Here is a 13,268-nt window from a genome sequence, read left to right as displayed (position 1 = left end):
AGTAGTGTCTTTGTGGTAATTGATGAACCAATATTATTAAAATTATGCTATTAACTATAGTCTCTGGTTTTACATTAGGGTTCACTCTTTGTGGTATACAATTCTGTAGGATCATAATAATTATTATTATTATAATAACATACACAACCTTAGATTTTGCATTTTAGAATTTTACCCACTTCAAAATATACAGTTCAGTGGTGTTAATTACTTTTACCATTTTGCCACCTTCACCACCATCCATTACCAAACTTCCCATCACTCCAAACAAAAACTACCAATTAAGCATTAACTCCCCATTCCCTGCCCCAACTAGGCCCTTGGCAAAGCTTATATTATCATTTCTCACTATAAATTTGATATTGCAGTTATTTCACCTAGTGAGGTCATAGAATATTTGTCCTTTTGTGTCTGGCTTATTTCACTCAACATGATTTCAAGATTCATCCACACTGTATCATGCATCAGAACTTCATTCCTTTTTCTGACAGAATAATATTCCATTGTGTGTATATCCCACATTTTGTTTGTCCATTCATCTGTTTGTTGACTACAATTGCTTTTTAATTAGTATTTATTACACATGCTGTGGATGACAGACATTGTCATCAGACACTGGTTATTTGACTTTTTATCATTTTTCTGAAATCTTAGCTACCGTAATACCTTACTTAATGTTCATTTGCATTGGGGTGGGCCCCAATATAATTTTAGATACTCAGGTACAGTACAGTAACATTTTACTCAATCCATTCCCTAAAGGTCCAGATATTCTGTCTATTCCTCCCCAAAGCCTTCTTCCCTTCTACCTAATGTGTCTACTGGGTCTTCTGGTACTTCTAGGTTTCTTGATGTGGTGAGTACAGTTGATTATGCATGGATGTAGACTGTGATAATGCTGTAGTGATGTGTGGCACTTAAACAGATGCTGGCCTTAGGTGGCCCACTCTTCGGTTCTTTTATGCTGTGTTTAGGAGCTCCAGTAGAACTGGCTGTGGACTTTCAAGTGTAAAATTCTTTTTAATTCTGTTTTGCTTTATGGGAGTTAGGCAGCTGAAGTGGACTAGTACTGCTGCACCCAGTGATAATGTCTTGCTGCTATATACATTACCCAAAATATTGTATTGCTTGAATTTGTCTTCTGTTCATTCCAGGAACGGGTTAGCCATTTTGTCGTAATTTTAAGAAGATTTGACTATTTTGTATTTTGTCTATATTAAGTATGACAATGAAAAGTTATTTTTGAAATTAGCCTCAGATTAAATTATTTAGTGCTGGTATCTAAGTGAAGTAACAGGCCATATTAAAATCATCTAAGCACTTTGGGTTATTTGTTTTCAACAGATGTGTTGCTTATGGGCTCTCTTGCAAGGGGGGTTTCTTTTTGTTTCTCTGCTGTAAAGTGAAGTTGTATTTTATGAAGAGGCTAAGTTATAAAGTCAATGTGTAAAATGAAAATCACATGTAGTTAAAAATTATACTTGAAGGGAGAAGAACAAACCAATAAGCTCAGTTCAGCTTTAGTGTTGGAACAGATTGCTGTTTCTTTTGTTGAGCACTTGATGAAGTACTTGGCTTGTGTTTAGGGGCCATGTTGAACAACAGCAAAAAAAAGTGTCTTTAAATATAAGAATCATATTCAGCATAGTGTCATGCTCACTATGACAGGCATGTGGGGACTGAGACCGCTGGAGAACAGCAGATCAACTCTACCGTCTCACATTTTATCTATGGTATGTGCTACAGTAGAAGGAGGTGGGAATATTTGCTTGGCATATCCTCCACTATTTAAATTTATTTCTCACCTTCTCTTTTCTTTTCCAAAGCTGGATAGTTTAACATAAAAAAGTTAAATGATTTTATGTAGCAACTTAACAGATGCAAATTTAAAGGGTATCACACCATCTTTTAACATATTTTATCCATAGGAATAACTCCAAACTTTCTTTACTTCTTGCCTTCAGTGAAGCAGCAACATAGAGGGTGAGCAGTTAGAATCACAGTGCGTTGGGGTCCATCCAGTCAGGAAAACAGAAACTGTGTTAGGAATTTCACCAGAGCTGATATGATATAGGGAATTGATTATTTCGGTTTAAAAGCAAAAAGAACATTATAGACACCAGAACCTAAGAACTTGGAGAAGAGGCCCCATTCAGCTGATTTTGGACCCTCAAGAACAGCATTGTTCAGCTGCTGCTAGTGTGTCTGAGGGCATGTGATAAGGCTGGTTCTAGGAGACCAAAAGAAGCTGAAGGCTGGAACCAATTGCTGTTGCTAGTGAGAGGAGCTGCTGCTGAGGTGAAGCTGACAGAACTAGAAAGAAGTGCCTTCACTCTCCTTCCTGCTTTCTGATCTCCATTTCTTACTCCATGTGGCACAACTTAACAAGTGTGGCTGGCAAAGAAGTTGGTGAGAGACAGTTGCACAGTCTCAGCCCCAGCACCTCAGAGCAGACTCTGGAATGATGGTTTTGGAGTTGAGAGACAATAAGTAAATGATCTGCACAGATAGTACCGGTTAAATATAATAATTTAAATAGGGAATCCTATCCTTACCTTGCCTGTTCAAAAAATATATATTGAACATATTCTTTGTGCCAGACACTATGCTAGGCATTGGGAGTTGAAAAATTAATTGAATAAAGTTTCTGTCCTCATGGAATTTACCTTCTACATGGGGATGTCAAATAATCTACTGTACAGTACGTTAAATGCAGTAACAGATGGGTGATGTGCTTTGAGAACCCAAATGACAGAACAACCAACTTGCCTCTTCTCTGCCTAGCTAAACTTTGACTACTATTTTCATCTTGTATCCTGATTAAATCCATGTTCGTTTCTTCTGACTACTGTGGTCAGCCCAATCCTTGCGAAAGCTATTTCTCTGAGATGTCTCAATTTTTTCACTGCATGCGGTGCTTAATCATAAGGCACTGCATTTTTTTGTTAAGATTTCTCTGTCCTTTATTCAGTTAGATTGTAAAGACCAACACTTTCTACTTTCCTTTTTAGCCTAGCTAGTACTGTACATATAGAAGATGGTCAGGAAATATTTATCTTTGCCTTGAATACTGGGAAATAATCAATCTTTACCTTTGTAGGCATTGTTTCATTTTTCTATGGTCATTAGAAAACAGTTTGGGTAAAATATTATTTGATTTTACGGATGTGCAAATTGAAAGGGAATTTATACAAACTATATACCACAAGAGCTGATGTAGAAATGGGACTTTGGATTTCTGATCCACTGTATTCCAGAGCCAGCAGTTCTGGTAGGGATTCCTTTTGATAGCTAAATAAAATTCTCTTCTACTTGTTTTATTATTTTATAACTTAATGTTCTAAAATCTCACAGCTGTTTCTGGGGGAAAGAAAAGATAGAAGCCCCTCCTCTTATTTCCTAAAAATAGAGACAATTTCTTATACATTGTTGTTTTTAATTGTCTGTTCTTTGTCTCCTTTTTTTCTCCTCCCTTTATTTATTGATCACTGTTGCATCTATTAGCTTTTGTGAAATGTGCACATCTGCAGACCTTCATTTTGACTTCTCTTTAGAAGAATGCTCTACTTGTTTCCCCCACCATACACATACCATGTTGATTTAATTTAAAACCAGCTGATTCTTCACTTTAAAAATATTGCATACCTCCATGCCAGTAATTGCATTAAATCCTCACTATTCACACTATTTACTGTATGTAGTCTAATTCAGTCTGGGATGGTTGTCTTGGAATCCAGCCAAATGTTTTATAGAAGGCTTTACTATATTACAGAAGGGGTAGTATTGTGTATAGTAGAAGGAACTTCAGAATTTAAGGCAGGAGACTTAATTTCTAGATCTGATTTCACTATTGGTAAGATTCTTGGCCTTTCTGTCTGTTTTCTTTCCTATAAAGTAAAAATATCTCCCTAGCTGACCTTACAGGTTATTTGTAAGGCTGTTAGAGGTAATGTAGGTGAAATGTTTTTTTGAACAGCAAAGCTCTTTGTAAATATAAGAAGATGGAATGTGAAGAAAAGGAGAAATTGATTGGTCTTGGGGGTACTTTGTCTCTACTTTCAAGTTTTCGAGTTTCCATATTTAAAAAATGTTTTGGGGGCAGAAATGGAGTGTGGGAGTAGATGTGGGATAGCCTACACCCCTAGTTTTCCCAAGTCTGTTTGATAGTGTAGCATCCTCCCTTCCCCACTTAGATGAATTGCCTTTGACCTGCTCATTGATTTCATCAGGGTTATTTCTTGCTTATATCATGAGGCAGTGCTCTGAACTTTCCTTATACATCTAAGAACAAAACTACCACTTTGCAGATTGTTTAAATGGCCAAGGCCTGAGGGGGTATAGGAAACAGATGCTATTGCTAATTTGACTAGAAATTACCTTTTGTGGTTTTGTTTTGTTTTATATATATCAGAATTATTTTATAATACCAGTTATAGAAACCCTCTGCTTTTAAAAATATACTCAGCAAGATTGGAAATTTTAGCTGTTACTTAGTTTTAATGAACTTATCCTCTTATCCTTGATCTTAAAAGTTTTAACTAGCATGTTTGTGAAGAAAACAGGTCTCATTGAATTAGTAGAAAGATGCTTCTTAGTTGTATATGATAGTGTCCTCTAGGAATATTTGCTCGTGATTGTAAACTAACAGAATTACATGTTGTTAAAGGCTCTCATATTGGTAGTTGAGTATTGCCAATTATTGTTGTATTCAAATATAAGTCTCTTTTACCAGCTTGGGTCAGTGGTAACTTATTGGTGTAGTCTCCTTGAAAATTTTTTTCAGAAGTCTTCATCGCTTTTAAAAAGCTAAATTATATTTATGTATAATATAGATAACATGATTATGTCAATTTAATTTATTCTGAAATTTTCTGGGTAATCTGTTGTAATAATTGGCTTAGAAGAATTAAGACAATGTTAGTGTGTCAAGGAGAAAAGTTCTACAGAATAAATAAGCCATTCATTTCTTAAATGAATTGCTTTTAGTTTTAATCTCTAAATTCAATATGTTACTTAGGGCTTTCAGAAGCAGTTTAAGAGATAAGAATGGGAAACATTTTCTAATATTAAAATAATTTTGAGTTTTATTAATTTTCGTTAAAAATTGTCTATTTTAACAAAAATTTTGGAAAATTAAAGAAGTAGAAAGAAAAAAAATTGGCCATGCTTTCAGTATTTAATTTCACTTGCTCTTCAACTTTGATACACTTTTTTTTGGAAATTTTGAAGCTTGGTTTTTGTTTTGTTTAAAACATAGTTTTAATTGTATTTTATATATGGATCTAAATTTGATTTTTATTTTTAATCTGAGATATAAACATTTTCTATGTTGTAACCAATTTTGTAACACTTTTAATGATTGCATAATATTTCAAGTGGGTGTACCGTACTGTAGTTAACTGTTTCCTTGTGCTTAGATCTTACACTTCTTTGTAGCTTTGTAGTTATGTTGATGGTAGGGAGGGCAAACATGGTGGCAGTGGGAAATGATAAGTACCTAAAAGGTAGTACCTGTTGTCTTGATGAGCTTATCTTTCCAAGAATGAATATGTAATTGTCTTTGATGGCCGTAGCTTTTTGTGTAGTATAATTGAAGAAAACTAAGAAGAAATTAGAGAAGTTAACCTGTTTCTACTTTAAGCTTGGGAGTCCTTTTTTGGATAAACAGAAAGTGTTATCGTCCTTCCTAGAGTCTAGGAATCTCTAAGGTCCATGAATACTCTGAAATTTGTGTGCATGTGCTTTTGTATTTTTTAAATTTGCCCCCTGAATTGGAGAATTCTTGCTTTCATAAAATTCTCAAGGGGGTTCTGGTGTTAGAAAAGTTAAGAACCGTGGACTTAACAGGATTTTGTTGAAAAGTGAAGACAGTGGGAAAATTGTGTAAAAAGTGTCTGAAACACTTCCTGAAGTATCAAGTTAATTTCTCCTTTTGTTGTTCAGTAATATATAATCAGTTCTGCTCACGAGGGAGTGGGTTTTACTACCTTTAGCCACTAGAGTTTTTTTCTTTATCATCGTGCCAATCATTTTACGATTTTCTCTTCTTAACATTGAGTATTTGAAGAACTCACATTAAAATTATCAAAGTCTGATTGCTGATATGTAGCTTTGCCATAACAGGCATAAAAATATTTATTTTTTCATGTCTGGAACTCACTGCATTATTTCCAAAGCAATAGGTTTTTTAAAAAATGCAATTTTATTGAGATAAATTCACATACCAGATAATCATGCAAAGTTTACAGTCAGTGGTTCACAGTGTCATCATATGGTTGTGCATTCATCACAATGACTTTTTTTTTTTTAAATTTTATTTTATTTTGAAATAAATTCAAAGTTATAGGAACAGTTGCAAAAACAATACAAACCCCACACACAGAACTCCTGACCCCCCTCCCCTGATACCCCAATCCACCAACTTTAACATGCTGTCACACCAATATTTCTTTCCCTTCCTCCCTGTCTATCATCCATCATCTATTGCTCTGTCTTCTGAACATATGAGAGCTAGCTGCACCCATCTTTGAACAAACACTATAATTCAGACACACAATTCCCATGAACAAGAACATTCTTTTTTGCAATCCCATTAAATGCAGCTAAGAAGTACTAGAGATTCAACATTGATACAAAGCATACATTCTATATTTCCTTTTTTTTTTTTTTTTTCCCCTATGTCTCAACTGTGTCCCTTTGAGCCTCCTGTCCTCCATCCTCAGATCCCATCGAGGGTCATCCTTGGGATTCAATTGTCATCTATTTAGACTGTCCTTTTTTTTTTTTTTTCCCCTCAGTTGTGGAAACATATATACAGCTTAAATCTTCCCATTCTACCCCTCCCTAGCCTTCCATTAGTGGGATTAATCACATTTAGAATGTTGTATTGCTATCTTTTTCCCACCATCCATTACTAGAAATTTCCCTGCACCTCAAACAGCAACCCTACACTCATTTCTTAACTCCCCATTACCCCTTCCCCCATTTCTCTTAACCCATACTCTACTTTTCATCTCTTTGGTCATATTCTCTGATAATTTCTTTGTGTTTACTGTGGGGCTTGAAATTAAACTCTTAAATCCATAACAATGTTGTTTTTCTTTGATACCAACTTAAGTTCAATAGGGCACATAAACTATGCTCCTATACGCCTCCATTCCTCCCCCCTTTATATAGTTCTTGTCAAAACTTACATATTTTACATTGAGTTCAAAACCACTGATTTGTTATTAGAGTTTGTGTATTTTATATCATGTAGGAAGTAAATAGTGAAGTTACAATACACAAATTATTGACTTCTATTTGTATTCCATTGTGGTTGGAGAATGTGCTTTGAGTAGATCCAATTTTTTTTTTTTTTTTTAATTTATTGAGGCTTGTTTTATGTCCCAGCATATTAGTCCATTCTGGAGAAAGATCCATGATCACTAGAGAAAAATGAGTGTCTTGGTAATTTGGGATGTAAGGTTCTGTATATGTCTGTTAAAATTCTCTATATCTCTTTCTCCTTTCTTTGTTTCTCTGTTGGTAGGGCTCCCTGTAGTATCTGAAGTAGGGCAGGTCTTTTATTAGCAAAATCTCTCAGCATTTGTTTGTCTGTGAAAAATTTAAGCTCTCCTTCAAATTTGAAGGAGAGTTTTGCTGGATAAAGTATTCTTGGTTGGAAATTTTTCTCTCTCAGAATTTTAAATATGTCATGCCACTGCCTTCTCACCTCCATGGTGGCCGTTGAGTAGTCACTACTTAGTCTTACGTTGTTTCCCTTGTATGTGGTGAATTGCTTTTCTCTTGCTGCTTTCAGAACTTGCTCCTTCTCTTCAGTATTTGCGAGTCTGATCAGAATATGTCTCGGAGTGGGTTTATTTGGATTTATTCTATTTGGAGTTTGCTGGGCATTTATGCCTTGTATATTTATGTTGTGTAGAAGGTTTGGGAAGTTTTCCCCAACAATTTCTTTGAATACTCTTTCTAGACCTTTACCCTTCTCTTCCCCTTCTGGGACACCAATGAGTCTTAAGTTTGGATTTTTTTTAATCTATCATATCCCCTGAGATCCATTTTAATTTTTTCGATTTTTTTCTCCATTCTTTCTTTTGTTCTTTCATTTTCTGTTCTGGGGACTTCTAGGGCACTGATTCGTTGTTCAGCTTCCTCTAATCTTGTGTTATGAGTATCCAGAGTCTTTTTAATTTGGCCAACAGTTTCTTTTATTTCCATAAGATCTATTTTCTTATTTACTCTTGTAATGTCTTCTTTATGCTCTTCTAGGGTCTTCTTTATGTCCCTTATATCCGGTTCCATGGTCTTCTTCATGTCCTTTATATCCTTTGTCATGTTTTTGTTCCTTGATTGTAGTTCTTTGATTAATTGTGCCAAGTACTGTGTCTCTTCTGATTTTTGATTTGGGTGTTTGGGATTGTGTTCTCTATATCATCTGGTTTTGTCATATGCATTAAGATTTTCTGTTGTTTTTGGCCTCTTGACATTTGCTTTGCTTGATAAGGTTCTTTCAAGTTGTAAAAAAAATACCAATCTGATTTTTCAGAAATACAAGTTGGTGGCATACACTTTCTCTAACCAGCAGATAGCGTCTGTGAGTCACCTATACCCCTCAAGTCAGTTCTCAACTTTGTTCTTGTGGTGTGTGGGGAAATGATTCTTGTGGGGTTCAGTTGGTGAACTCAGTTTGGGTGTGTTGCTGGAGGTGTCCGCCCTGAATGTGGGGCGTGTGTCCTGGTGGCTAGGGAGGCAGGGCAGCTTTAATATACAAACCTCCCAGGTGTTCCTGGAGATTCAACGCTGCTACAAGAGTCTAAGCCTTCATTTCAGTTCTGCCCTCGATCCTCTCTGATGCTGACCCACAAACCACTGGCATTGGCATAGTGTCCCTGGGTTTTCCAAGTGGGCCCCCCTTCTCAGCTGTGATCTTCCAGGACCTCTGCTGAAGAAAGGCTATACTACGTCACAAGTGCGCGCCGCCCCTCAAGGGAAGCCCCAGGCTGCTGGGCCGTGCAGGGGCGCTCTCAGCCTGATGCAAAGATGGCTGAATGGGGCGTCTCCACCCCTCCCCTATCCTCACACAGTTCCTCCTTCCCAGCTCAGGGACAACTGGCGCTGCTCTGGGCTGTGGGCATGGCCCCGGGCAGGAGTGTCTCCAGCCCGCCAGGGAGTGGCTGCAAGCAGCTGGGTTTCTTTGTCCTTCCGGCTCTCCCCTCCAGTCCCCTGGCCTTGAGGGAATTTGCAGCGGGCTATCCTCCACGCCAGACACCGAGAGGCCAGCTCAGACTGCTTCTGCTGTGCTTCCACTGCGCGGTTTTCACTGTTGCAAATGCAGCCACTCCTGGGTTTTTCCCTTTTTTTTTTTTAAAAAGAACCAGTCAGTCTCCAAATGCTAACCCCCGGCTTCCCCACACTGCAGTGTGGCTGTGGGTCTTTCAGCTGGCTTACTCACTCGTTTCAGAATGCAGACTCCCATTTTCACCAAGTGTATGGCCCCTGTGGTTGTAGCAGACGTTGTCCAGCTGGTGCATCGCTGAAACTGGTATTCTGGGTCACCTTCTGGTTTTTATCTAGTATTTTTCACGGAGGTGTTATTTTGCCCTGTCTCACCTAGCCACCATCTTAGGTTCTCCACCACAATGACTTTTTGAATATTTTCATTACTCCCCCTCAAAAAAAGAATAAAAATAAAAAAGAACACCGAAAACGTCCTATAACCCTTATCCCCACTGTGCTGATTTGAAGCTGTTATGGACCCCAGAAGAGTCATGATCTTTTAATCCAATCTTGTGGGGTTGGGTCTTTTGATTGGATGTTTCCATGGAGCTATATCCTACCCAACTGTGAGTGAGACCTTTGATTAAATCATTTCCATGGAGGTGTGAAAGCTGCCTGTTCGGGGTGGGTCTTGATTAGATCACTGGAGTCCGTTAAGAGCTCACTGAGAGAAGGAGCTCAGAGAAGCTAAGAGAGATATTTTGGAGAGAAGCTAAGATATGTAATCCAGAGTTTGTCCCCGGGAGAAGTTAAGAGAGAACCTAAGACAGAAGCCCAGAGATCCTTAGAGACAGAAGCCCAGAGACATTTTGGAGAAAGCCATGGAAACCGGAAGCTGAGCCCAACAGAGAAGGACCAGCAAAGCTGGGCATGTGTCTTTTCATGTGACAGAGGAACCCCAGTTGCCATTGGCCTTTCCTCAAAGTAGGTGTCTACTCTTGATGCCTTAATTTGGACATTTTCATGACCTTAGAACTGTAGATTTGTGAACTAATAAACCCCCATTGTAAAAGTCAATCCATTTCTGGTATATTGCATTTAGTCAACTTTAGCAAACCAGAACATAGGCTTTGCAAATACTTTTTTATTCTCTGCCCAGATTACTCGGGGATGTATTGAGGCATCACAATAACCTGTACAAAGCAACAAGATCTCACTCCCTGTTCAAGGTTCCATATAATTATGGTGTCCAAATAAACTGGCCCTACTACTTAAATTAGACAGTGTGCTGCAGAAAATAAAAATTTTGCACCAAGTAAACATCTCTTCCTTTGGTCTCACACAGAATTTGAAGTTTTAAAACACAGTCAGTGTTGTCCTTTGCCCTTTAGTCTGATTTGCCTGAACTCCTAACTAGATCAACTTCATTTATATCCCTAATTGAAGTCTGGTCTCTTTTTCAGCTTTTTTAGCAGTCGCTATATGGCATAATGCTGACTTTCATAGCTGCAGAACTCTAGCTCCAAGTCTCAGATGTCTCACAGATACCCAAAGTTCCAGGAAAACAACCAGGTTATACACAAAGAGCTCAGCATTTCAGAATTTGGAAATATCCGTAACAACTCAGGAATAGGTGTGACTATTTTAAGAGCTTACATTCTAGGAACCTTTACTATAAGCCTCCCCCGATAACCTATGCTCTCAGATTCAATTCTAGAGTTTGCACGTTATATTTAGTCCGTATTAGTGAGGTGTTACAATATTTGTCTTTTTATTTCTGGCTTATTTCACTCAACATATTGTCCTCAAAGTTCATTCACCTAGTTGCATGCCTCACAACTTCATTCCTTCTTGTATCAGCTCAGTATTTCATTGTATGTATAAATGACAGTTCACCCTTTTGTTCATTAGTTGACGTATCCTGAGCCCACCTACATCCATTGCAAGTTATGAATACTGTTGCCATAAACACCAGTGTTCCAATGTCTATTGGTGCCCTGCTTTAATTTCTTCCAAATATATACCTAATAACGGGTGTACAGGGTCATATGGCAACCCTATACTTAGCCTCCTGTGGAACCACCACTCTGCCCTCCAGATGGGCTGCATCATTTTACTTCCCTACCAACAGTGAATAGGTACATCTCTCTCTCCACATTTTCTCCAGCACTTGTTATCTTTCTGTTTATTTTTTATACATTTTATTCATGCACAATACAATCCATCCTAAGTATACAATCATTGTTTCTTGGTATAATCATATAGCTATGCATTCACCACTGCGATCTATATGAGGGTGTTTCCATTTCTTCTGCAAAGAAAGAGGGAAAAAAATGAATAATAAAAATAAAATAAAAATAAAATAAAATAATAAAATAGAGAAACAACACCACCCAAAGTCCCATATTTCTCCCTAATATCACCCTTATTGACATTTAGCTTTTTTATATTACCTTTGTTAACATTTCATGGAAGTATATTACAATGCTACTGTTAACTATAAACTAAATTGTATTGATTATATTTTTCCGTATACCATCCTATTTTCAACACTTTCTAATGTTGACATTCATTTATTTCTCTTCATGTGAAACATTCTTATATTTGTACATTTAATCACCATCATTGTCTGCTTTGGGTTATACAGTCCCAGTCCTTATCTTGTAGCTTTCCTTCTGATGTCATTCATGTCCCTAGCCTTTCTCTTTCAACCATACTCTAACGTTCGTTCAGTGTACTTGAAATATTGTGCTACCATCAGGTAGTATTGTGGTATCTGTTTCTGGATCTTTACAGTTGTCCTGTTGAACATTCTTTACTCCTTCAGCATCAAATGCCCAATCTCTACCCTCTTTCTATCTCCTAATAACTTTTGTTCTGAACTTTAACTCTCAAAGTTTGCTTATTAATGTTAGTTCGTATTAGTGAGACCATACAGTATTTGTCCTTTTGTTTCTGGCTAATTTTGCTCAACATAGTGTCCTCACGGTTCATCCACGTTGTTACATGCTTCATGACTTTATTCTGTCTTAAAGCTGTGTAATAGTCCATCATATGTCCGTGTGTCTACCATTTTGTCTTTTGGATTTTATGTGTCATATCTTTTTTTTCTCTCTCTCTTTTTACTCTTATGGATAGTCTTCATTTCTACACTCTTCTCCAAATGTCTTCCGCCATCTTTTCCTATATGCCTGTAGTGCTCTGTTTAGTATTTCTTGTAGAGCAGGTCTCTTGTTCACATACTTTCTCAGTGTCTGTTTGTCTGAAAATATTTTAAATTCTCCCTCATTTTTGAAGAACAGTTTGCCAGATATAGGATTTTTGGTTGGCAGTTTTCCTTTTTCAGTATCTTAAATATATAATACCATGCCTTCTCATCTCCATGGTTTCTGCTTAGAAATTCACACAGACTCTTATTGAGCTTCTTGTATGTGATGGATCACTTTTCTCTTGCTGCTTTTAGTATTCTCTCTGTCTTTGACATTGGACAATCTGATTACTAAGTGATTTGGAGTAGGTCTATCTGGATCTATTCTGTTTGGGGTATGCTGCCCTTTCTGGATCTATAATTTTATGTCTTTCAAAAGAGATGGGAAATTTTCTCTGAGTATTTCCTCCATTATTCTTTCTGCCCCCTTTTCCTTCTCTTCTCCTTCTGGTACACCCATGATATGTATATCCAAGTGCTTCATATTGTCATTCAGTTTCCTGAGACCCTGCTTATACTTTTCCATTCTGTTCCCTATCTGTTCTTTTGTGTGTAGAATTTCAGATGTCCTGTCCTCTAGTTCATAAATTCTTTCTTGTGCTTCTTCAAATCTGCTGTTGTTAAGTTTATTTCCTTCTTCTCTTTTTGCCATATCTTCCCTCAACTCATCGAATTGATTTTTTAATTGATTTAACATGTTTGTTTGGACATCTTTAATTAGTTGTTTCAACTCCTGTTTCTCATTTGGAGTATTTGTTCCTTTGGGCCATATCTTTGTTTTTCCTAATTGACTTGTAATTTTTTGTTGGGGTCTAGGCATCTCTTTTCCTTGCTTAGTTTATTC

The 13,268-nt window shown here is 37.1% G+C and overlaps 1 protein-coding gene across 2 annotated transcripts in view; it reads left to right on the top strand.

Annotated features, from left to right (window-relative positions):
• Nucleotides 1-13,268, top strand: part of RNF2 (ring finger protein 2) — a 71,111-nt gene that overhangs the window by 2,631 nt on the left and 55,212 nt on the right. The window lies entirely within an intron of this gene.

This window comes from Choloepus didactylus, chromosome 2 (assembly GCF_015220235.1).
Source record: "Choloepus didactylus isolate mChoDid1 chromosome 2, mChoDid1.pri, whole genome shotgun sequence".
Lineage (NCBI taxonomy): Eukaryota > Metazoa > Chordata > Mammalia > Pilosa > Megalonychidae > Choloepus > Choloepus didactylus.
Note: the sequence above shows the minus strand (reverse complement) of the source record. Positions and strands in the feature narration are given on the sequence as shown.